We start from the raw sequence: 25708 nt of genomic DNA on the forward strand, positions 1-25708 counted from the left end.
CTTAAATTCCGCTGCAACGACAATTCACACCCTGCACTGGCTATTGAATTCCTCCCATAATACTTAACCTGAACACCTCCATCCACAGCCTAACCCCAGTGTCGACATTTCATCATAACTGCTGCAGCGGCAGCGATCACTGTCTGAATCCTTTTGTGGAGTGTGAGCGCGCACCCCGGGAGCCCAGTGAGATGCTGAAAGCATCTCAGAGCTGTGATCACCTCTGCCTGCCGTGTGTGTGTGTGTGTGTGTGTGGGGGGGGGGGTGTGTGTGTGGGGGGGTGTTTTGGGTGCAGAGCCAGACATGTGGGGCGGACTAGCCCTGTGCTGGGCGTTTCCCCGCATGTCTGAGAAACTGATCGGAGATTTGATAAATTTAGCACATCTAGGGGGGTCATTCCGAGTTGTTCGCTCGTTGCCGATTTTTGCAACGGAGCGATTGAGGCAAAAATGCGCATGGTACGCAGTGCGCATGCGGTTAGTATTTTAACACAAAACATAGTAATTTTACTCACGCCCGAACAAAGATTTTTCATCGTTGAAGTGATCGGAGTGTGATTGACAGGAAGTGGGTGTTTCTGGGCGGAAACTGACCGGTTTCTGGGAGTGTGCGGAAAAACGCAGGCGTGTCAGGGAAAAACGCGTGAGTGTCTGACTGAACGCTGGGCGTGTTTGTGACGTCAAACCAGGAACGAAACGGACTGATCTGATCGCAGTGTAGGAGTAAGTCTGGAGCTACTCAGAAACTGCTAAGAAATTTCTATTCGCAATTCTGCTAAGCTAAGATACACTCCCAGAGGGCGGCGGCCTAGCGTGTGCAATGCTGCTAAAAGCAGCTAGCGAGCGAACAACTCGGAATCACCCCCTATGATCAGATCTGAATCTTCTAGGCCCTTAGTTGCATTGCAGACAAAGCGAAAAGCCACTCACAGCGTGCTAGAGACACGGGGGTAAATTTACTAAGGGGCCCTACACACTGGCCGACCCGCCGCCGAGCTGCCCGACGGCGGATACGGCCGACGAGCGACCCGGCGGCGGGAAGGGGGCAGTGACGGGGGGAGTGAAGTTTCTTCACTCCCCCCGTCACACGGCTGCATTGAAGTGCAGGCAAATATGGACGAGATCGTCCATATTGGCCTGCATGCACAGCCGACGGGAGACCAGCGATGAACGAGCGCGGGGCCGCGCATCGTTCATCGCAGGAGTCTCCACACTGAAAGATATGAACGAGTTCTCGTTCATTTATGAACGAGATCGTTCATATCTTTCAGAAAATCGGCCAGTGTGTCGGGCCTATACGATGGGAGTTCTATTTAAGATGGGATGTTGCCCATAGCAACCAATCAGATTCTACTTCTCATTTATCTAGCACCTTCTAGAAGATAATACGTGGAATCTGATTGGTTGCTATGGGCAACATCCCATCTTAAATAGAACTCCCATCTTAGTTAATCTACCCCACTGAGTTGCAACATTAACAGCAGAGGAATTGACTTTACACACATACACAGTCACAGATTGAGCACAGTGGAACTTGGTGTGAGGAAAATCTGCAGCCACTGCAATCAGAGCAAGTACAGGAGATTGAAAGCTTTGCACAACCGTCCCTTCCAAGTCATAAATTATAAGACTAGGTAATGAAAGGGTGCAATACGAGAACGCACAGGTGATCTTTGTGCAGGTGTTCAGGAGGGCCCACGATGTCGTGTGGGGCCTGGCTCTCACCTACCTCACTAACCTTTGAATACTGGATGTCAGCTAAGGCGGATCACGTAGCACATGAACTGCACGCACTAAGCTTAGCTAATATTACTCCCGTGCCTCACGTGCCCCATAGGCAGCCGTTGGAGATGTGCAACCTTCTCTCCAGCTCCTTTATCAGGGAAACAAGATACAACCTGTTGTAGTCAGAGAACTGGGCTGTGCTGCCCTAAGCCAGGTCCTTGGGGCAGGTAGATGGACCTGGATCTCACACGCTGCTGGACACTACCTGTCCTGTTCTAAGAAGCACGGTTAACCCCTGCATGCCAGGTGATAATAGGTTCACGTCACGCACCGGCTGTCAATCAGAAAGATTTATCGGATGTGGTTAAACAGTTTACTCAGGTAACTGCGACACACCCTCACCTGTCTGTGTCACCTGGTGGGATTGCACGGCTCTCCAGACACACCTGATACCTCATGAATGATAAACCTGTTACACGGGCCTGGAACATAACTTGTTACTGCAGACACCCACATCTGAATGATGCACACAGCCCCCTTTTTAAGCTACCTGTTCCCACTTTAGTTACCCCGATACTTTATTTTGTACTGTCACTGCTCTGCACTTCATCATAGGATATTACTGAAAGTGCAATTCATGTGTTAGTAATGCAAACAATACAGCTTGCAGAGACTTGGGCATAATGGGCTCTACGGGGGCAAGCAATCGTAGGGCCCGTCACCGAGGAGCCCCAGCAGCCAGAGGGGGCGTGTCCAGTCACCAGGGAGGCGAGAACAGCCACTAATGGCTGTACATTTTGGTAAGTGTTATTACCCCTTCTCTTTAGAATGGAAGCTCTGAGGCGAGGCCCTCTACCCTCTTCCTTGTCCCACTCAGCAATGGTTAGACATATGGGTACAAGATCACTGTGAGCCATTGCCATCACTTCATTCCTTCTTTGGGACCCCTGCTCGCTACCACACATATGCTAGCGGTTATTGCTGGGGAGGGAACCTATTGATCCCTCTCCCAGTAAATGCTGCTGAGTATAGCTTATAGGCTAACAATGGGGTAGAAGATGATTGGGGTGGTTATCCCCTCACAAATAGGGGCAGTGTAAGTGGAGAACCTTTCTACTTACAAGTAGCAACCTAGTGTGCTGTCAAATGAGTGCTTTTCAGGGTTGCTTATAGTCCCCACGTATATGTGTCAATCATACAGTCCTGGGGGTATGTGAAGGCTGGTAACTGGGATGCTAGTGGCTGCCTTGGACCTCCAGTCTCTTCTACAGCCGTACTTGACAGTTACTGTTCAGACTCAGAGTAGTTGTTGTGTGGACACCTTCTGGACACCAAAATGGGACATCCCCTGGGATTCTTGGACAACGGAACTTGACAGTCTCTAAAACTTCAAAAACAGATCAGGACCACCTCAAAATGATTGCGGCACTTACCACTGATGTCCCAGCTTGTGCATTCATAATGTCTGTCCCCAGCCGCCATTTTACTGTACCAACCAGTGTAAAGGATGAGGTAAGCCTAAGATGTGGAGGGCATGAGTAGATAGATTGGGACGTCTGTGTAAAGCAAAGAAATAAGGTAGTTACCAAGGCTTCTGGCTTGGACAACTTATGTAGAGGGAGTGTTCAGCCTGTCTTTACCCTCATCCTGGATGAGTGGACACCTTCAGCTGCCCCTTTATTGATGCACCATGCCTCTGGACCCACTCATCTGTGATATTAATTGACATGAGTGGAATATTGCCAGTATCAGGTATATTATTATTATTATTATTATTATTATTATTAGTGTAACTGTTTATTTTACGCAGTCATCCTCTGCAGTTCTGACATTTTTTCTGCAAGTAATAAGTAATCATTTACAGCCATGCAATTCAGAGGACACTTGCAGTGGAGGGCTCAAATTGGTCCATAAATACACTAATGAGTAACAAAAATAGTAACAAGATACGAATTCCATATAACAAAGAAAATTCTACTGTAAGTTTCCTGTTTGGATAGAAGGGGCAAAGACAAAGCAGAAAGATAAAGTGGCTGCAGACTCTGGCCTTCATGTGGCCATAAACCCGTTCCGTCCTTTTACCTACAGATGAGAGAAATGACTGCAAAATTTTGCGCAGATAACTTTTCATTATTTTGCTTCGGCATTCTGAGCTGTGTTTATATTTCCATTTCTCCGAACGGATAGTCTGTGGACAGTGCCGTATATTGTAGATGGTGTCATCGGAACGTCACAAACCCTCCGGCACGTCCTGTTATGGAGCGAAACTTAAGGGAAAAGTCAACATAATTTTTGTAATGGGGAACAATGACTGGACCTCCACAAAGGACAGCCCTGCCTGTAAATACATACAACCATTGGCGAGTCCAGGGGGGCCCCACACCGCACACACTGCACCTATTTCTCCTATACTTACCTTTCCAGAGTCCATCGCTGACCGTGTGTGGGCCCCTCCTCTCCCGTAGCTACAGCGCATGCGCAGGACTCCGAAAAAATGGTGTGGTGGCCATTTTTTGAAGTCCTGCGCATGCGCTGTAGACTCTGGCACTGTGCCAGAGTCTACAGCGCTCAGAGCGCTAGCAGCGTTGCAACGGCTACGGGAGAGGAGGGGTCCCACACACGGAGTCTGCACACGGGTCCCCTCCTCTCTAGAGACGCCGCTGCATACAACTGCTCATGCCAGATTATAATATTTACCTAATAGTGCATGCACCTGATTCCAACCAACCGATACTGGTGGAACCATCATCATCATCGCAGGAGATGCAACAGATGTGGGGATTGTCACACTGGGCTAAGTCATGGACAGATCTACTATGAAACTTAGGGAGCTTAAGCTTCAGGGCCTCTTAGCCCAGACAGGTCCATTTTCACCTCTTGTTTTTTTTTTGTACTGTATGGTTATAGCTCGTCACCAATAACACCCTGACAACCAGGGTCCTAGTATAGCGTAGCTGCTATTACAGCTTGAATGCGCGTCGCTTAGTACAGCGGGGGCTACTGGGAGTTGTAGTCTAGCTCTGGGATTTGCTTTCTGTAAATAGCGTGAAACATGTATCCGTTTTAAACTACAATTCCCAACAGCCTGCAAAACTTCTCTTTGTGACATTCCCAGGAATGGCGGACCCTGAGAGGAAGCTGGGAACAATGAAAGGTGAGAAGGAGCCCGGGACAAGGAGCCGTCTAATGAGGTAATTTTGCTGGCGGTTATTGAAGAGAGGTGGGAAAGAGTGCTGTGAGGTGAAAAATGAAGTGGGGGTTCCGTGAGGTGATTATTGAAAAGGGGGGTATCTGTGAGGTAATTAATGAAGAAGGGTTCTTTGAGGCAATTATTGAAAGGGGGTGGGAGTGCTGTGAGAGGTAGACATTAGATTGGGCAGGAGTGTGCTATAACCAGACCTGCCCCACAGACTCTCGACCCTGTCACCCACATCTGCCCCACCCATTTTGAAGGACTCCACCTCACCACCACGTTCTCCGCCATTTGGGCCTCGGGGTCCTTGCAAGGGCAGCAAGGACCGTTGGACCTTGTTGGATGTTGCCTTATTGGTGCTGGTTACGAAACGGCCTCCATAACAGTACAAGCTTCAGAGCCCCAGTAATGTAGGTCCGCCACTGAGCTAAGGGGGAGATGTACTAAGCAGTGAAAAAAGTGGAGAAGTGAGCCTGTAGAGACATTGCCCATGGCAACCAGTCAGCTGCTCTGTATATTTTTATAGTATGGAAATTCTAAATGTTACTTCAATGCTGATTGGTTGCCATGGGCAACTTCTCCACTGGCTCTCTTCTCTACTCTTTTCACTGCTTAGTACATCTCGCCCTAAGTCATATATGTACGTATTTTTAGAACCATGGTGCAGATGTATTAAGCCTGGAGAAGTGAGAAAGTGGAAGGTGATAATGCACCAGCTAGTTAGCTCCCGTTATTTTTCAAACCCAGCTTGTAACTTGACAGTTAGGAGCTGATTGGCTTGTACGCTATCACCTTTCTACTTTATCACTTCTCCAGGCTTAATACATCTGCCCCCATGTCCCGAACCCACCTGATGATGTCATCACTTCCCAAAATTGAAAAAAGCAAAATCAAAACCCATGATACAACCAGCCATGCAAAGATCCCTACATCTGCCTAAATAATAAGAAAAAAATAATACCTACATTGTGACAATGTCATGCCCCCTTTTAGCTATGCAAATTAGGACAAAATGCCTGGCATTCAATGCATGAGTGGAATGTTTTTGGAGCCCCACCTGCATGCAGGGCTGTTGACAGTTTCCTGCTCCTAGGACACATTTTTTTTTGGGTAATCTTAACGTTCTACAGGATTTGGAAATAGCGTCAAAGATGGATTAGGTAGGTTGATGACACCGCTATAGCATCACAAAGACATTGGGTCAAAGCAGCGGGTGGCCATTTGCTCAGGCAAAAAAATCTACGTTTTTTTGGATTCATTCAAATATTTATGGAACTTACCTCAAAAACTCCAGAGATTTTAACTGAAATTTACTGTTTAAATATGAGAAACAGACTGTTGCTGTCATTTGGCAGATTTTCATTAGCATCACTTGCACCCATAAGATCAGTGCAATTGGCATATTCTTACCATGATTATAGATGTTGCTAAAGAAGGACTGTTACTCACAACCAGTTACAAAAGGAAACAACAGTGTGTTTCTGAATTTTCAAAAGGCGATTTCAGGTGCATGTATTATTCAATTATCAAGGGCTTTTGTAGTATACAGTATTTTAGAACCCAGCTTAGGGATTTTAATTATACAGTAAGCACCCTCTCTGAGCACAAAAAAGTGCATATTACAATCATGAAGCTATTGTGAAAAGTGCAGAGTACACTAGATGGAACAACTGGTTCTTTCCGTTACATTTACTGTGTTTGTTTCTCTAACAACAGTGAGCGCTGAACATTACCTGCCCGTGCTCATGTAGTGGCTTCACTTTCAGCTATCGTTCTCTTAGACAAGGATACAGAATGTGGGCCTGATTCAGGCGTGATAGGTGCTGCATATTTGGCAGCAGCGGTTCTGACAAAGTATGTAAATGATGTAGGTGTCGTCTTTTGAAATGAGATACGACCTGAGGGTTCTCAGATTCGCTGCATCCATTCGGAGATGCAGCATCAGATAATCAACGGGAACATCGGACTATTTATGTAACCTGAGCCTATTCCCCAAACTCATTAATGGGACACAGTGTTTATTGTTTACTAATAATGGGCATGGATCTTGTGCCTGCCTATCTGGCACTCTTCAGTAACTTGGGCCTTATGCCCAGGCTATTTCAAGGGCTCAGGCCTAATGCCTGCCTACTTTTAACACCAAGTATCCTGGGCCTAAAGCCCGTAGTCACTCTATTAAGAGACTCAAACCGTATACCTACCTAACTACAGTTTATGTGACCTTGGCCTATTGCCTAGGTCCCGTAAAATGGGCATCTGGCCTATTGATGATAGAGTGACCTGGGTGACTCACTGGGGGCACAGGCTATTTCCTGCCTATCTGCCGCACCGGCTTAAGGCCTGACCATACCCACGGGCCTAGTGCCCAACACCTGGTAGTCTAGGAGGGTTTAATAATTACTGGTGGCCAAGGCTGCCTTGCGGTATAATGGGAGAGGCTGCAGTAGCTCTTTTGCAATCCACCATTAGTAGCACTCTCTACTCCTCAACGTGTTCTGTTTTCAGCTGCTGGTTCGTCCTGGCCAGTGGTGCCACCTCTTCTCTGCTCTATCCAGCTGGCATCTCCCCCACTTCTCCTGGTTAGATTCCTATTGCTTGCCCTCCCCATTCAGTAAAATGATTTACTGTTCAAGTTAGAGCCACTTCTGTCGATCCAGAAGATCCAGGACAGGGTTGGGTCACATGTGACAGTCTGGGAGAAGAGAATTTCCCCGCAATGTCATCATGTTATTCTAGATTAGTACCCCTACCGCCACATCACCTGGGCATCCTCCACTGCAGGATGGAGAACCCATGCAGCTTAATGATATTGGGTCCACAGTCACTAGGAGGCAGCTGTAATGCGGAACTGAGATTTGAAGGTGGATATAATGCGTCAGGAATAAAGTAAAACAAAAAGACAAGTTTAATATCTTGTGTCTCTCATTACTAATCCATAGACAATGAAGCACCTACACGTAGATTTTTTTTTGTCTCCAATGAAGTGAAAGTTCTGACAGATTCACCATCTACTTTACCAGCCCTTCACTTACATTCAAACAGCTGCAGTACTGAAAATACAAAGCAATAGGCTCCATGTCCATCAATCTACAACTGAGGGTAACATGACTCCTCTGTCAAACATTCTATTGTTTGTGTTGACTTAAAACCATAGCCGTGTGCATTTTAAGAATGCAAAGAAATGGAACAGGAACCCTGCTGCTTTGCCCTTCACCCAGGAAAAGGGCTGTGCAGGAAAGCATTGGGATGGATTCACAGAAGGGATACAGAGTAGACACCCAGAGCACCAGTGGTTGCACAATAGGATAAGATGCTAGAATGGAGTGGGTGTGAGAGAGGTTCCAGCAATGGGGCAAATCCAGGTGAGGGTCAGAGCCTGATTAAGGGTTCCATTCACTCTATACCTGGGAAAGGCGTAGCGCCTATCCCACCACCACCAATTTATAGAGAAAGGTCTTCATGCCACATAAATGTAGCACCTATCCCACAACCATCAATGCCTAGAGAAAGGTTCCCATGCCATATAAATGTAGCGCCTATCCCACCATCAATATCTAGAGAGAGGTTTCCATGCCACATAAACGTAGCACCTATCCCACAACCACCAATGCCTAGAGAAAGGTTTCCATGCCATATAAACATAGCACCTATCCCACCATCAATGTCTAGAGAGAGGTTCCATGCCATATAAAAGTTGCGCCTATCCCACCTTCAATGTCTAGAGAGAGGTTTCCATGCCATAGAGGAGAAGACCGAAAAGGAGTGGCTAGTGAGGTATGAAGAGAACCAGGAAAGGTTCTCAGAGATCAAAGGACCGGAGTGTCTGAGGGAGGACAGGACAGGTGGTTCGCAGTATCAAAGTCTGCAGATCCAGGAGGAGGATTAGTGAGTTTTCACAGTAAGGAGATACAGGTTGAGTATCCCATATCCAAATATTCCGAAATACGGAATATTCCAAAATACGGACTTTTTTGAGTGAGAGTGAGATAGTGAAAACTTTGTTTTCTGATGGCTCAATGTACACAAACTTTGTTTAATACACAAAGCTATTAAAAATATTGTATTAAATGACCTTCAGGTTAGGGGTATAAGGTGTTTATGAAACATAAATGAATTGTGTGAATGTACACACACTTTGTTTAATGCACAAAGTTATAAAAAATATTGGCTAAAATTACCTTCAGGCTGTGTGTATAAGGGCCCTCATTCCGAGTTGTTCGCTCGGTATTTTTCATCGCATCGCAGTGAAAATCCGCTTAGTACGCATGCGCAATGTTCGCACTGCGACTGCGCCAAGTAACTTTACTATGAAGAAAGTAATTTTACTCACGGCTTTTTCATCGCTCCGGCGATCGTAATGTGATTGACAGGAAATGGGTGTTACTGGGCGGAAACACGGCGTTTCAGGGGCGTGTGGCTGAAAACGCTACCGTTTCCGGAAAAAACGCAGGAGTGGCCGGGGAAACGGTGGGAGTGCCTGGGCGAACGCTGGGTGTGTTTGTGACGTCAACCAGGAACGACAAGCACTGAAATGATCGCACAGGCAGAGTAAGTCTGAAGCTACTCTGAAACTGCTAAGTAGTTAGTAATCGCAATATTGCGAATACATCGGTCGCAATTTTAAGAAGCTAAGATTCACTCCCAGTAGGCGGCGGCTTAGCGTGTGTAACTCTGCTAAATTCGCCTTGCGACCGATCAACTCGGAATGAGGGCCAAGGTGTATATGTAACATAAATGCATTCTGTGCTTAGATATAGGTCCCATCACCATGATATCTCATTATGGTATGCAGTTATTCCAAAATACGGAAAAATCCCATATCCAAAATACCTCTGGTCCCAAGCATTTTGGATAAGGGAGACTCAACCTGTAATTAGTAACCTTAATAAGGCCCCTTTATGTGTAGTGTAGTGTAGTGTAGTGTAGTGTAGTGTAGTGTAGTGTAGTGTAGTGGCAACCAAAAGGAAGAGGTTCAATAAGGGAATGTGATTAGTGGAAAGTTGTTAGGCACCTATAGATGAACAATTCAAGGATCTTGGTGGCAAAAGGAGAGCGATAGATAAGGCAGATATGGAGAGAGGTCAAAGGACGGTTTTTTGATGATGGGTGTGATGAGGGAATGTGTGAAGGAAGAATGAAGGGTGCGAATGAGAGGGGCAGATTGAAGAGGAGAGCGAGGTGGAACAAGTTATCAAGAGTGAGAGAGAAGAGAAGGTGAGAGGAAATGTGCTCAAGGAGACATATGAAGGAGGAAGAGGATTAAAGAAATACAGGGATTTCATTCACAGTGGCAGGTTAGAAATAGCAGAGGGCGGAAAGGCAGCTGTAGTTGAGAGATTGATGGGAGGAGATGTCCTTGCAGATAGCATCAATTTTGTATGGGAAATACTGTAGGTGACTGTTGAGCAAGGGAGGTAAGGGGGGAGGGTCACTTAACCTCAATTGCTGTTTGCCTAGCTCCAGGGCTTGGCTGATTGGAAAAAGCATACAGTAGGTGCATTAAATATGAACGTCTAGCAATAAGAGACCTCTAGGCCATGCTCATCCTAACTTGCGCCAACATTATATCAATAGCACCCACATTTAGCAAATATACCTCACTCCCTGTATCTGAGGCCACCATTAAAGTACTGTAAATGTAATCACATTTAGTAGCCCTACTGTATAAGTCCCAAACAGCCCCAGCTTTAACCACTTCATATTTAGCTAATATTTTTTCCAAAAATCGCTCAGAATTTGTCATTTTTTATTTATTATTGAATTAGGTTAAGAATATCTATTTAAAACATATCCAACACGATTTTATTGGGGGAAAAAAAGTTGTTTTTTTAAAATAAGCAACGGTTTAAATACTGATGACCGATATATTGGATCATCGATGGTCTGACCATTGCGGCATCGTGGTTTACATTTTGCAGAGAGGAGCAGGTGCCGGGGGTACACAGGGAAGCAGAGGGCTACAGCCACAGGGAATGGCTGCACAGCAGGCAATGGGGGAGATAACAAGGAGGCAGAAGGTCCAGGAGGTCCCTCTGAGATTGGTAGCTGCAGGAAGCTTATCTTCCAGCAGCCACCCAGTGGACATATCTGACTGGTGCATCAGGCTGCAGTGATGGAATCTGATGTGACCACACCAAAAAAGTGGTTAAACTAAAAGTATTCACATTCAATAAATAAATCTATTTCCATCCTAATCAGTACTGATATTAACTAACTGGTATTCACATTGAACAACTGTTGACATGTGCACAATGGGGCTAATTCAGCTCTGATCACAGCAGGTGATCAGGTCTGAACTGCGCCGGCGTCACAGTGCGCCAGCACATGCCAGAGATGCTATCGGCATCTCAGCCCAGCGATCCCCTCTGCGGCGGTCGCTGGGCGGGAGACGGCGGGCCGGCGGTGTTCGGCCGCCGTTTTGGGGTCACTGTCTGGGCAACGCAGGCATGCACGGACCATGCAGGGGGTGGGCCGCGGCAGCTGCGTGACATCACATTCAGCCACTGCGACCCGGAGAGCGACAAGTAGCTCCCTGCCAGTGCGCAGGAGCTGCGCTGGTAGGGAGCTACTCTTCACTGCCGTGCAATGTTTTTGCACCTGTGCAGCGGGGTGGGGGCTAGACATGCGGGGCGGACTAGCCTATGCTGGGCGTCCCCCCGGATGTCAGGGTGGCTGATCGTAGCCATGCAAATTTTGCACGGCTACGATCAGGTCTGAATTAGGCTCAATGTTAACACAATGAAAGTGTTGACATTCAGAACACGTCAACATTCTGACCAGATGCTGTCCGGGGCAGATGGCAGCACAACAAGGACGCACAGTTACACAGCATCTTGGATATTATATCTGTCACAATGACTTCTTCGCATACTCATTACTGTGGGCAGTGACGCCTCCAAGTTCTGGCGCCCTAGGCTGCAGCCTGCCCTGCCGACTGGTTGATCAAGCATTGATTACAGGCTAGACTGCCAGCACTGGTCATAGAGTGGGGATGTCTGCACTATACAGCAGATGACATTTCAGTTAGTAGATCCACCTTCATCGGATAAGCAAGACTCTGCTCTTAGATCAGGGATGCAAGGACGGCTCACAGTATAAGCATGGGACACCTGTCTCCAAGAGCTTACACTCGATATTGGGAAATGCTATGTTGCAGAGTTTATAATCATTCGTTTTGTGTTTGGGGTGAGACTATAAGGTCTGCTTAGTGTATTAATATTAAACAATACCTAAAATGACAGTAGACACCCTATCAGGAGAATGATCAGGGTCAGAGGAGGCCCTGCATTATCTTCTCAAGGTTAGAGCTCTGCGCTCTCTGTCCTGGCACCAGCGTCTGCTGGGAAAGATGCACAATGCCTAAAGAATATGCTGTCATTGTATCTGGCAAAGCCCCAGAGACTCTCCTCCTGGTCTTATGATCTGCTCTGGGACAGCAGGACAACTGAAGGTCCATTAATAGCTGAATGTTCTCCGTGAATACCATTTACTCCACTGTGAGATTCCAAGGTGTCCGTGGCCTATATGGGAGCGACAGGACACAAGGATGCTATATCTTCCTGCACGGGCACTAAACAACGGTGGGCATGCGATCTCTTGCGCGGTGACAGTACCAGGCATTGCGGGCTGGCACTGACGGGGTTAACTGGTTAGGTCAGTCCTGTAGCATGAATATTTAGTGATGAGCAGCCCTGGAAACTAAAATCTATATTTAAATGGGTATAAATAATTCATGGCGGAACTTTCCCTGGTAGGAGAATTCCTCACCTCCTGTATCTGTGCACAATCCTATCCTATCTTTTATTTCCAGGAAAGGTGCTGGAGAGCCTTGTAAAACAGCTGTGGACATTGGTATGTAGGTGAAAAGTGACAAGGGCCCAGTCATGCTGCAATGTCACTGACCATTATTAACCGCTTCCTACCCAATATCAGCCAAGTTCGAGTTCACGTTTGTATAAATGTATAGGAAATCTATACCCTGTCCGTCCGTCGTCATTGTTCTGCTAACCCCATCATTGCACATGCCTCAATGTGACAACTGGAGGCTATTTAGCCGCCTCGGTCATCCAAGCCTGTGACGAGGGTTTTAATTACGTCGGTGCAAGGTGCATCGTTACCCCGGAGCCAACTCAATATACTCCTGGCGCAATTTAAAAGGGGTTAATTTACTGTCGCATCAGGCAATTGATAAATAATAGCCGTTGCACCTGGCGCGGTTCCACAGGTACCGTGCATAGAGCGACCGTGCACAATTGTCGTGTATCCGCTAAAATTTAGCGCTGCAACCTGATTGTGAAAATAAATCTGATTTCGTTCTGCGACAAGTCACGCTGGAAGGGTTAACACCTACTTAATAATATCTAATTGTCTCTTTCACGCGCTCCCTCTCTCTCTTTTTCATTTCGCACAGCAGCAGCTGAAACTCCTCGCTCCCCCCGCCCCCCCCCCCCCCCTTCGCCAGATGAATTTAAGTCTGCCTGTGACTCATTGAAAACGTGCAGACAGACATGTAGCCGAGTAACCGGGGAAAGCAGAGGAGGTTCCTGGATTCTGACACACTCCATTCATAAAGAGCTGCCAACAGCGGCGCTGTGCTGCCACCCTGTGGCTGGGAACGCAGCACCTGCAACATGGCACATTTATAGAGGTATAGGAGAAATATTGCCCAGTGTGGCACAGATGCATAACAGGACATATAGGGGGACATTTACTAAGCAGTGATAAGAGCGGAGAAGTGAGCCAGTGCAGAAATTTCCCCAACAACCAATCAGCAGCTCTGTATCATTTTATAGTATGCAAATTATAGATGTTACTTCAGTGCTGATTGGTTGCCATGGGCAACTTCTCCACTGGCTCACTTCTCCGCTTTATCACTGCTTAGTAAATGTACCCCATAATGTGGGGTGGCGGAGTAACCGATCCTACACAACACAGAACTGTCATGCCACAAATCAGACTTGATTTGGGCGTTAAACCAACTTTCCAAAAATGTAACCAGTAGGATTCTGGGCTGAGGATTTTAAACGCTTACAATCTATAGGAATAATGGCCGCGTCTGCCTGGTCTGCGCACTGGCCGCAGTGCGCCTGCGAAATCCTTCTCCTTGTGGCCGCATGCAGGAAGGATGATTGACTGCGTTAGGCGTTGGCGGGGTGGCTAAGCGGCGCTGGGGGGGGTCTGCCTTAGTTTGATGCGTACGCACCTTGCCCTGTGCTGGGTGGCCCCCAGCATGTGAGGAGATGCACGCAGATCTGACTGCGTATGCAGCGATGTGCATATATCTCTGAATCAGGTCCATTATGGTCACATAACAAGGCCTTTCATATAAACAAAAAAAAACAAAAACAATCGCTTTAAATTAAGGGACCCCCTTTGTTATTTTGCACAAGAAGAAGCTCTAGGCAAGAGATCCCCCTGCCCGTTTAAAATAAAAATAAAAAATATTTTACTGTACTGGTTAAGACATGGGGGGTAATTCCAAGTTGATCGCAGCAGGATATTTTTTAGCAGTTGGGCAAAACCATGTGCACTGCAGGGGGGACAGATATAACATTTGCAGAGAGAGTTAGATTTGGGTGGGTTATTTTGTTTCTGTGCAGGGTAAATACTGGCTGCTTTATTTTTACACTGCAATTTAGATTTCAGTTTGAATATACCCCACCCAAATCTATCTCTCTCTGCACATGTTATATCTGCCCCCCCCCCCCCTGCAGTGCACATGGTTTTGCCCAACTGCTAAAAAATTTCCTGCTGCAATCAACTTGGAATTACCCCCAAGGGGCCTAATTCAGAGTTGATCGCAGCAGCAAATTTTTTAGCAGTTGGGCAAAACCATGTGCGCAGTGTAACATGTGCAGAGAGAGTTAGATTTGGGTGGGGTGTGTTCAAACTGAAATCTAAATTGCAGTGTAAAAATAAAGCAGCCAGTATTTACCCTGCACAGAAACAAAATAACCCACCCAAATCTAACTCTCTCTGCAAATGTTATATCTGCCCCGCCTGCAGTGTACATGGGGGGTCATTCCGACCCGATCGCTCGCTGCAGTTTATTGCAGCGCAGCGATTGGGTGGGAACTGCGCATGCCGGACGGCCGAATGTCGTCATCCCCTAGCGATCGCCTCTGCCTGATTGACAGGCACAGGAGGTCGCTGGGTGGGAGGGGGCGGTACGGCAGCCGTTTTGGGGGCGCGGTCAGGCCAACACAGGGGGCGCGGTCAGGCCGGACAGTGCGGAGGGCGGTCCGCAGCGGCTGCGTGACCTCACACGCAGCCGCTGCGACCAGGGGCAGCGATGAGCAACTCCCGGCCAGCCGCAAGAGCTGCACTGGCCGGGAGTTACTCAACAAGTACAAAAGCATCACCGCTGTGCGATGCTTTTGTACTTGTGTGTGGGTGGGGTGGGGGCGAACAGACATGCGGGGTGGGCTAGCCTTGTGCTGGGCGTCACCCCGCATGTCTGGGAACATGATTGTAGCTGTGCTAAATTTACATGGCCCCCATGGTTTTGCCCAACTGCTAACAAATTTGCTGCTGCGATCAACTCTGAATTACCCCCATTGTTTGGCAGCCAGACAAAAAACCTACAAAGGTCGCACATGGGGCCTAATTCAGACCTGATCGTAGCAGCAAATTTGTTAGCAGTTGGGAAAAACCATGGGGGTCATTCCGAGATGATCACTCACTAGCAGTTTTTAGCAGCCGTGCAAACGCATTGTCGCCGCCCACCGGGGGAGTGTTTTTTAGCTTTGCAGAAGTACGAACGCCTGTGCAGCAGAGTGCCTGCAAAATCTTTTTGTGCAAAACAAGACCAGCCCTGTAGTTACTCTACGTGTGCGTTGATTCTAACGATGGGGGGACGGCTATTGACGTCACACACCCGCCCAGCGAACGCCCAGCCACGCCTATGTTTTTTCTTCCACGCCTGCGTTTTTCTAAGCACTCCCTAAAAATGGTGAGTTCACACCCAGAAACGCCCACTTCATGTCAATCTTCTTGCGTTCGGCCATGCGACAGGAATGTTCGTTAGACTCTGTGCAAACCCACAATGCTCATTGTACCTGTACGACGCGCCTGCGCATTGCGGTGCATATGCATGCGCAGAAATGCCGATTTTTAGCCTGATCGCTGCGCTGCGAACAACGGCAGCTAGCGATCAACTCGGAATGACCCCCGTGTGCACTGCAAGAAGGGCAGATATAACATGTGCAGAGAGAGTAAGATTTGGGTGGGTTATTTTGTTTCTGTGCAGGGTAAATACTGGCTGCTTTATTTTTACACTGTAATTTGAACACACCCCACCCAAATCTAACTCTCTCTGCATATGTTATATCTGCCCCAGTGCACATGGGGAGTCATTCCGAGTTGATCGTAGCTGTGCTAAAGTTAGCACAGCTACGATCATTCACACTGACATGCGGGGGGACGCCCAGCACAGGGCTAGTCCGCCCCGCATGTCAGTGCCGCCCCCCCCCCCCCCAGAAGTGCAAAGGCATCGCACAGCGGCGATGCCTTTGCACTTCAAGAGTAGCTCCTGGCCAGCGCAGCTTTAGCGTGCTGTCCGGGAGCTACTCATCGCTCCCCGGCCTGCAGCGGCTGCGTGTGACGTCACGCAGTCGCTGCGGGCCACTCCCCGCACGGTCCGGCCACACCTGCACAAAACGGCATCCAAACGCGCCGTTTCGCCCCCTCCCGCCCATCGACCGCATCTGCCTGTCAATCAGGCAGAGGCGATCGTAGCGCAGCAACAGGCGGCCATGCGCCGGCGCGCATGCACAGTTCTGACCCGATCGCTATGCTGCGAAAAACTGCAGCGTGCGATCGGGTCAGAATGACCCCCCATGGTTTTGCCCAATTGCTAACAAATTTGCTGCTACTGGGGGTGATTCCGAGTTGTTCGCTCGCTAGCTGCTTTTAGCAGCATTGCACACGCTAAGCCGCCGCCCTCTGGGAGTGTATCTTAGCTTAGCAGAATTGCGAACAAACATTAGCAGAATAGCGCAAAGAAATTTCTTAGCAGTTTCTGAGTAGCTCGAGACTTACTCACAAATAGCGATCAGTTCAGTCAGCTTCGTTCCTGGTTTGACGTCACACACACGCCCAGCGTTCGGCCAGACACTCCTCCGTTTCTCCAGACACTCCCGCGTTTTTCCCTGGTACGCCTGCGTTTTTCCGCACACTCCCAGAAAACGGCCAGTTTCCGTCCAGAAACACCCACTTCCTGTCAATCACACTCCGATCACTTCAACGATGGAAATTCTTCGTTCGGACGTGAGTAAATATACTAAGTTTTGCGCAAAAATACTTAGCGCATGCGCACTGCGTACCATGTGCATGCGCATTTTTGCCTTAATCGCTCCGTTGCGAAAATCGGCAACGAGCGAACAACTCAAAATGACCCCCACTGTACGATCAGGTCTGAATTACCCCCATTGTTTGAAAGAGGGGCCTCCTCTCTTTTAAAAAAAACGGTGCCCCATGTGTTTTCCAGTCAATGCGGGGGATAGAGCGCAATGAGAAATGTCATTTGTCTGTAGCGCAGGGTGACGTGTGCAAGTGCCATTCGGAGGTATACACATGGTACCATTATAGAAAATGTATCTTTTCTGTAGCCCAGGACAGTATTGCCTGTTGACTCCGATTATATGCAAAATGTTTTCTGTAGAGCAGCGTGATAATGTGGATGCCCATTACTTTTTGCCATCCAGGTCGTGGGAGATCTTCCTGCATCCCAAGACGCCATTATTTGTCTGCAGTGAGTGACGCCGTTAATGTCAAAACCTCAGGAGCTATAGAGACTTTAAACTTCATATCCCCATTCTAAGGCATGTATTATTCACAGAAAACTGGCGCCCAAACATCAATATACACGGCATGGCGACTGGCCGATTGCGCTCTACTCCCTAAGAGTGATTAGTGCTAGGGGGGAGCAGGTACAGTATGTTGGGGGGGTTTGATGCACACAATAAGTGGGACGCTTCGTCTTCAGGTATATGTGGATGGTAAGTCTCACTCTTTGCCCAAAGTGAAGGGACTAAGGGGGGCATTTACTAAGCAGTGATAAGAGCAGAGAAGTGAGCCAATGGAGAAGTGGCCCCATCAACCAATCAGCAGCTCTGTATCATTCTATAGTATGCAAATTCAAGATGTTACTTCAGTGCTGATTGGTTGCCATGGGCAACTTCACTGGCTCTCTTCTCCGCTCTTATCACTGCTTAGTAACTGTCCCCCTTAGGATTCTATTCTGGAAGTAGCCTTATTTTATATGACTGATTATCTACACATTCAATTTTCTTTTTGCTTGCATGTTTTATGCAGTTCTTAAAGTCTATTCTTATTCTACATCCTTCAAGGTACTGCATACCTCCTCCCAACTTTTCTTTGCTTGGAGGAGGGACAAAATTGCACCCAAATTTAGGAGGTGTGGCCTTGCAGCTAGTAGGCGTGGCCTCACAGCTAGGAGACAAATGGGACTGTCCCACTAAAATCGGGATAGCTGGGCGGTATGGTACTGTAGGGACATATTAGTGCACAAGGTGGCCCGTGTGCAGCGGGTCCCCTCGTCTGAGCAGTGGGCCACTTCATCCCCTCCGCATCTTACCTTGTGCCGGCAAGCAGGTCCCTCTGCTTCCAGGGCGCCACCTTCCCAGTGATATTCAGGAAGATGGCACATGCGCACAAGAGGGCAAAGGCTCTGGCACAGTGACTTTACCTTCACTGCACTGTGTCATCTTCATAATGATGTCACTGGTAAGTTGGCGCTGCGGAGGAGGAGGGACCCGCTCGTCGGCACAAGGTAAGTATACTCTGGGTGCAGGGTGGGTGCTCACACCTTACTGTAAATACACCTAAGCTTTAAGGGTCTATTTATAAAACCACAATAGCTGGAGAAACCAAGACTTTTAATTTCTCCACATTTACAAACCACTGCGCACACTACCAAATATTAAAGAAGTCTTTTGCAGTTGTGTATTTAGGGGCATATTTATTAACATTATTTAGCTGGACATCTTCCAAAACAGCAAATTTCGCTTTCTTCCCACATAAAATTAAATTTTTACAAAAATGTAAGGCGTGACCGCAGCAGATATACGAGATACAGTACTGACCACCGAAACAGTGCCCATATGTTCCAATGGCAGTCTGAAATATCCAGGGGGGCTCCCTCATTACAGGGGGCCCCAATGGACTCTGGGAGATTAGACTCCTGCATCCAGAGCCGGCCCTAACCAATATGATGCCCTAGGCAAGATTTTGGCTAGTGCCCCCTAGCACCACCGCTGGTTCTGCCTCTGACCTTGCACCTCTTTTCCAGCACCATCACCCCTCACCCATAGCAGTCCTTATTTTGGTGTTTGTACCCCTATATTTTAAATAGGAACAGTTCGTACATTTGGCGCACAGCCCAAAAAGGGGTGTGTTTTTGCTGGCAAGGAGCATGGCCACACAATAGTAACCCCAAATCCAATTACGCCACACAGTACTGCAACTTTATTCACATTTGATCATGCGATAGTGTCCATAATTCATATTACATCCCACAGTAGTAACACTTTACCTTAGAAATGTTACTACTCACAGTAGAGCCCCTTATTCACATTACATCACACTGAATTGCTCCTTATTCACATTACACCACACCCTATTGCTCTTTATTCACATTAGACGACACAGTAGTGCCCTTTCTATATGCAACGCCACATAGTAGAGCACCTTATACACATAATGCAACACATTAGTAATGCATTTATACACATAATTCCACACAGTAATGCCCCTTACACATATGAGACACATCATTAATGTTCTTAAACATAATGCACCTTACATATTATGACAAACTTTATTAATGCCCTTTTACACATAATGTCCTTTACACATATGCCGCACATTATTAATGCCCTTATACACATAATGACACACATAGTGCTCCCTACACATTACACATGACACACATACAGTAGTACCCTGTTACACATATACCGCACATTATTAATGCCCTTATACACATAATGACACACATAGTGCCCCTTACACATATGTTGCACATTATTAATGCATTTTTACATGACACACATAATGCTCCTTACACATATTATGAACACTACTGCACAACCAACCCACTCACATGCACACAGCACTCACACTGCCACTAACACTGTGACCTCTGCCTCTGCTTGGATACAGATGTGTCCTCATAAATCTTGCCTCAATGCTAACGTTGGGCACCTTTTTTTTATGAAAATGCATCTTATTTGCATTGCTATGTGGCTAGGATGCACAAGCAGCTTCTGCTGATTAGAATGATATGCAGCATGCCTATATACTGTGTGAGACTGTGGCTGTATCTGCATATGAAATGCTACACACAGAATATAGGCATGCCGCATATCATTTTAATCAGCAGAAGCTGTTGATGCCCCATGGCATATCAAATGCCCTAGGCAATTGCCTAGTTTGCCTATGCCTATGGCCGGCTCTGCCTGCATCCCGACCACTTCTTGGTGACATTGGTAGGACAGGGGGCACAATCAGCATCTCACAGAGAAGCATGTCATCTTGGCACTGCCTCATCTTCATAATTAGCCAGGTATTCACCTCTCCCCGCCCACCCCAAGCAACCACCTGCATGACCCCTCCAGGTACGTTACCAGAAGGGGAAAGAAGAAAAAGCTAGTAAATATTACGTTTAACCTAATATTTATTGAGAAGAGTATTTAAAATCCAATAAAAAGGCATTTAAGTCAAATGTAGAGACTATTACATGATGGGGGTTGTAGTGCTCTAAGGTTCATGGAGAGTGGAAGGCGTGTGACCATCTCAGATTCGGAAACTGCTGGCAAGTGCGCAGAACTCGCAGTGAAAGCAGCCTGTTCCTAGAGCTGACAATAGATTTGCTGGGGTCTCCGATATGCCAGGGAACATCCTTTGTGAGCTGTGCCTTCTCCAAGAACTATTTCAGCAGACACAGAGGGTAAAGCGACCTTCACAGAACAATCGCACAAACTCAACTGTGTGCCACGTTATAGAGAGAGCAAGGCTGCCACCTAGTGTTCTATAATGAAATCCACAGGCACAGGTACATAATACAGTACATCCTTGAAACAACATTTATTGTATCTTGGATTTGTGATGGTCTGATGATCAGATTTATCACCCTGTGAAGCTTTGTTTAAAGGGCGACCACTATGCAAAACTGATGAAATATAAAGTATCTTTATAATTCCGAAAAATGAGCCTCAAATTCTAATGTTGTAAAGTACATAAAGACAGGGTCGGACGGGCTGGTGGGCCGGATCGGTCCACAGAGAGCCGGGAAAGCCGCGCGCCCACATGCGCTTTAGGCAGCACAAGGGAGGGTTAGGCTGTGGGGTGGGGGTGGGGGGTTAGGCTGTGGTAAGTGAGGGTTAGGGGGTTAGGTGAGGAGGCTTAGCATAAAATTCAGACCCTTGTCAGGATTCTGACCATCGTGATGCTGCGGTTGGTATCCCGAGCGCCAGCATTTCAGCCCGAACCCGTAATGCTGTATTCTAAAAGTGCCGCTAAATACAGTACAGATGTGTCCTCATACGCTATGGCAGAAATCCAACAGGCCTTCCCATCGCGCTTGGTTTCTCATTCCGAGTTGTTCGCTCGCTAGCTGCTTTTAGCAGCATTGCACACACTAGGCCGCCGCCCTCTGGGAGTGTATCTTAGCTTAGCAGAATTGCGAACGAATGATTTGCAGAATTGCGAATAGAAATTTCTTAGCAGTTTCTGAGTAGCTCCACACTTAATCTGCCACTGCGATCAGTTCAGTCAGTTTCGTTCCTGGTTTGACGTCACAAACACGCCCAGCGTTCGCCCAGACACTCCCCCGTTTCTGCAGACACTCCCACGTTTTTCCCAGAAACGCCTGCGTTTTTTCGCACACGCCCAGAAAACGGCAAGTTTCCGCCCAGGAACACCCACTTCCTGTCAATCACAGTACGATCACCAGAACGATGAAAAATCCTCGTTACGCCGTGAGTAAAATACCTAACTTTTGTGTAAAACAACTAAGCGCATGCGCTCTGCGAACCTTGCGCATGCGCAGTAAGCGACTAATCGCAATATAGCGAAAATCGTCAACGAGCGAACAACTCGGAATGACCACCCAGGTTCAGTGCGCCTAGTGTCTTATTTACGTCTTTTTCGCATGAGTGTACATCTTGGTCGCAACCGGATGCAACAAAACTGTTTCACAAGACTGATTAATTTGATATGTGACACTTGTATATATGTTTGTGACTGCGTCTCAGTCTGCATACAAAGTGCTGGGATAGTTTTTTCACACCAAGTTCCATTGTGCTACATGCACAGATTCAGACTCCACCGCACACAGACAATCAGTGCAGACTCTTGTGAAGCAGTTTTGTTGCATTCATTTGTGACTAAGATGCACATTCGAGCCACATGGGGTATTCATTCAGGCTAGATGTAGAAGGACACATCTGTATAAAGTTATATATATGTATTATTCGTATCATCTTTGTATTTTTCTAATCATTTTTACTCGCCACCAAATCATGTAAGTGCTTTCCTAGCCATTCACCTCACCGCACCTCATTGCTTCTATCCCCCACCTAAGTTAAAGCAGGTGCAAAGTACATGACCGTGAAATGCTTCCAATCTTCTCTAACACGCAGAACAACTTTCATTCACAGCTCACATTACAGAATGGACTGAACGCGGCACTGATTCCGCTGAGAACAATGGCGCTCAGATGATGCAACGCCATGACAAAGTCCACAGACTAATGCAATGTCCTCAGGAATTTTATAGACTCTCAGCTCCGGAACACTGTGGTCCTCGGGCAGTGAAAGCATAGGATGGATGGTAGATAAATCACTGGATTCTATCAGCAGTAGAACACATGCAGTATGACCGATAGGATAAAGAAATATCCACAACTTATCCGTCTCGCAGTGGGATTAGCTCCGACGTGGCAACTGCAACAGGACCAGACGGGATGCAGTCAATTTACCTACAATCAAAATACCGACAACCATTGCCCGACGGTCAAAATACCGTCGAGGTCAAAATACCGACATGGTTAAAATACGACATTAAAAATGTCGACAGGCCAAAAAATCGACTTCAGTTTTTTCATGATTTTTTCATTGAAACCGACTTGATCATACTTTACCATCCCAGTGGACGTGGAATATAATAGTGTGCCAAGCGCAGCGAGCCATGTGAGGGGAGGTGTTACACATAGACGGTGTCCATGTCGACCTATGTCGACATACACACCAATTTCTATTTAAAAAACTTGTGTCGACATTGTAAATGTCGGTATTTTGACCATGTCAACTGACGATTTGTTTCCAAAAAAACTGCTCCGAAATTGTCGGATTTTTTTCTGAGTGAATTAGGTGAAGAACACGGATTTAACCCTATCCAAAATGATTTTAGTTAAAAAAAAATATTTTTTTATTTTTTATTAAAAATAGATATTTCAAAACATCGATAGGGAACATTGCGACCATCGGAACATCGGAAAGCCTCCAGGTACGGGAAGGGGGCTTGGGGGGGTTAATTTACACTGCCCAGCGACTGCCATTGTCTGCAACCGCTGGGGGGAGGGATCCTGCCGTGCTGACTGATCAGCAGTGATCGGCAGCACGGCAATCAGTAGGGGACAGTGCAGGGAGGCAGATGGACCTTCCGATCCCTCTGACAGCAGCAGCGGAGGGAAGTTTCCCTACCATGGCGCTGCTAACACAATTTTTCTCACTGGTCGCATCCAGGTCAGATAAAGCACTTGCAGGCATGGTCGCATCTAATGCGACCATGCCAGGCAAGTGGTTAAATGTCGGTATTTTGACCATGTCAGTATTTTGACTTAGTCGGTATTTTAACCGATGGGATTTTGAATAGAGGTAAATCATACTGATCCCGCCCAGACCAGCAGTCCTGCAGTCCTCTCTCCTCTCCCATGTTTCACTGACATTTGCAATCTGGATTTCGGCACTATGAATATGGTGCATATTCCACTTTTATTGTATTATGTGGATGACTGTATACTAGTGTAACTTTTGGCTTTTCAGTAGTAAAACAAGCCCCTGTCAACTACATTTTAACAAACTAAATTATTTATTGTGTTTTCATAGCGGGTCCGGCTCTAAATGCCGGTGGTAGGATGGCGGCAGTCAGAATACCGACTGCAGCATCCGATGTTCAGAATCCCGACAGGGCAAGGTAAGTATACTTACCTTCCTCCAATGGCCCCCTAGCCCTCCCTTCCCTCAGCCTAAACCTGACCCCCCCCCCCCCCCTCTTTCCCCTACAGCCTAACCCCAACTCTCCCCGGTGGTGCCTAGACCTAGGGGGTAATTCCAAGTTGATCGCAGCAGGAATTTTTTTAGCAGTTGGGCAAAACCATGGGCACTGCAGGGGGGGGCAGAAGATATAACATTTGCAGAGAGAGTTAGATTTGGGTAGATTATTTTGTTTCTGTGCAGGGTAAATACTGGCTGCTTTATTTTTACGCTGCATTTTAGATTGCAGATTGAACTCACCACACCCAAATCTAACTCTCCCTGCACATGTCATATCTGCCCCCCCCCCCCCCCTGCAGTGCACATGGTTTTGTCCAACTGCTAAAAAAAAAAATTCCTGCTGCGATCAACTTGGAATTACCCCCCTAGTCCCCTCTCCCCTCATCTTAAACCTAATCCTCCCCGGAGCTGCCAAAACCTAACTCCCCAGTCACGCAGCCTAAACGTAACCTCCGTTCCCTCCCGCTTACCTGTCAGTCGTGCCGGCAGCCTCTCATTCGGGATCCTGGCGGTCGGGATTCTGGCTCCATGCTTGTGACCCTATTTTGTGACCCTATTCAGGGATGCCGGTGTCGGCATTCAGAGTAGTGTCAGGGTTCTGTAATTAGTGTTTCGACTGCCGATATCGCGACCGCCGGAATCGTGTCCGGATCCCTTCATAGCAATATCATTTTTGATACAGTTTGTCTGAATTAGCAGCATCACGGGGGCCGGGGAGTAGATACATTTTATTTATTTGAAAGGATTTGAAACCCTATATGATTACAATTTATGAATAAAATATCACCATGGTAACTCGGGCCTGCATTGACATGCCATGTTGAGCCAGATTGCAAGATTTGGGGTTTCCTTTAAACCAGTGGTTCTCACATGCGGTCCTCAAGGCACCCCAATGGTCCAGGTTTTAAGTCTATCCATGCTTGACCACAGGTGACTTAATTAACACCTCAGTCAATTTTATTTAAACATCTGTGCTGAGCCATGGATATACCTAAAACCTGGACAGTTGGGGTGCCTTGAGGCCCGCGTTTTGGTATAAATTATAGCGGAATTATATTTTATTTATAAAAGTTTAAAACTATATCATATTTATGTATTTATCCCCCCGGGCTCCCAGAAGAGTGGGTGTTTCTCCCACATCCCGCCCAGTTCCTAGTGAAGACGCTGGGGACGATAAGATGTGATTCTATGATAATTGCATCATTTGTCCTTGCCTTTTCTTCATAGATAGAAAATTCACACATTTTTTCGAACCTAATGGCTCAAAATGCCTGTTCCCCATCACTGGTCGCCTGATAAACAAAGTAGGTAAGTCAGAGGTTCCCAAACGCGGCCCTCAAGGCACCCCAACGGTCCTGGTTTTAAATGTATCCATGCTTGGCCACAGGTGACTTAATTAGCTCCTTAATCGATTTGATGTAACCATCTGTGCTGAGCCATGGATATACCTAAAACCTGGACTGTTCGGGTGCCTTGAGGACCGCGTTTGGGAA

At 47.1% G+C, this 25708-nt stretch overlaps 1 long non-coding RNA gene across 1 annotated transcript; it reads left to right on the forward strand.

Annotated features, from left to right (window-relative positions):
• The first annotated feature begins 1962 nt into the window (after positions 1-1962).
• LOC134911869 (uncharacterized) lies at positions 1963-17732 on the forward strand. The gene is made up of 3 exons (XR_010176917.1): positions 1963-2105; positions 4840-4915; positions 17622-17732. It is a non-coding gene; the product is annotated as an uncharacterized LOC134911869 (long non-coding RNA).
• The last annotated feature ends 7976 nt before the right edge of the window (positions 17733-25708 follow it).

This window comes from Pseudophryne corroboree, chromosome 4 (assembly GCF_028390025.1).
Source record: "Pseudophryne corroboree isolate aPseCor3 chromosome 4, aPseCor3.hap2, whole genome shotgun sequence".
NCBI classification, from domain to species: domain Eukaryota; kingdom Metazoa; phylum Chordata; class Amphibia; order Anura; family Myobatrachidae; genus Pseudophryne; species Pseudophryne corroboree.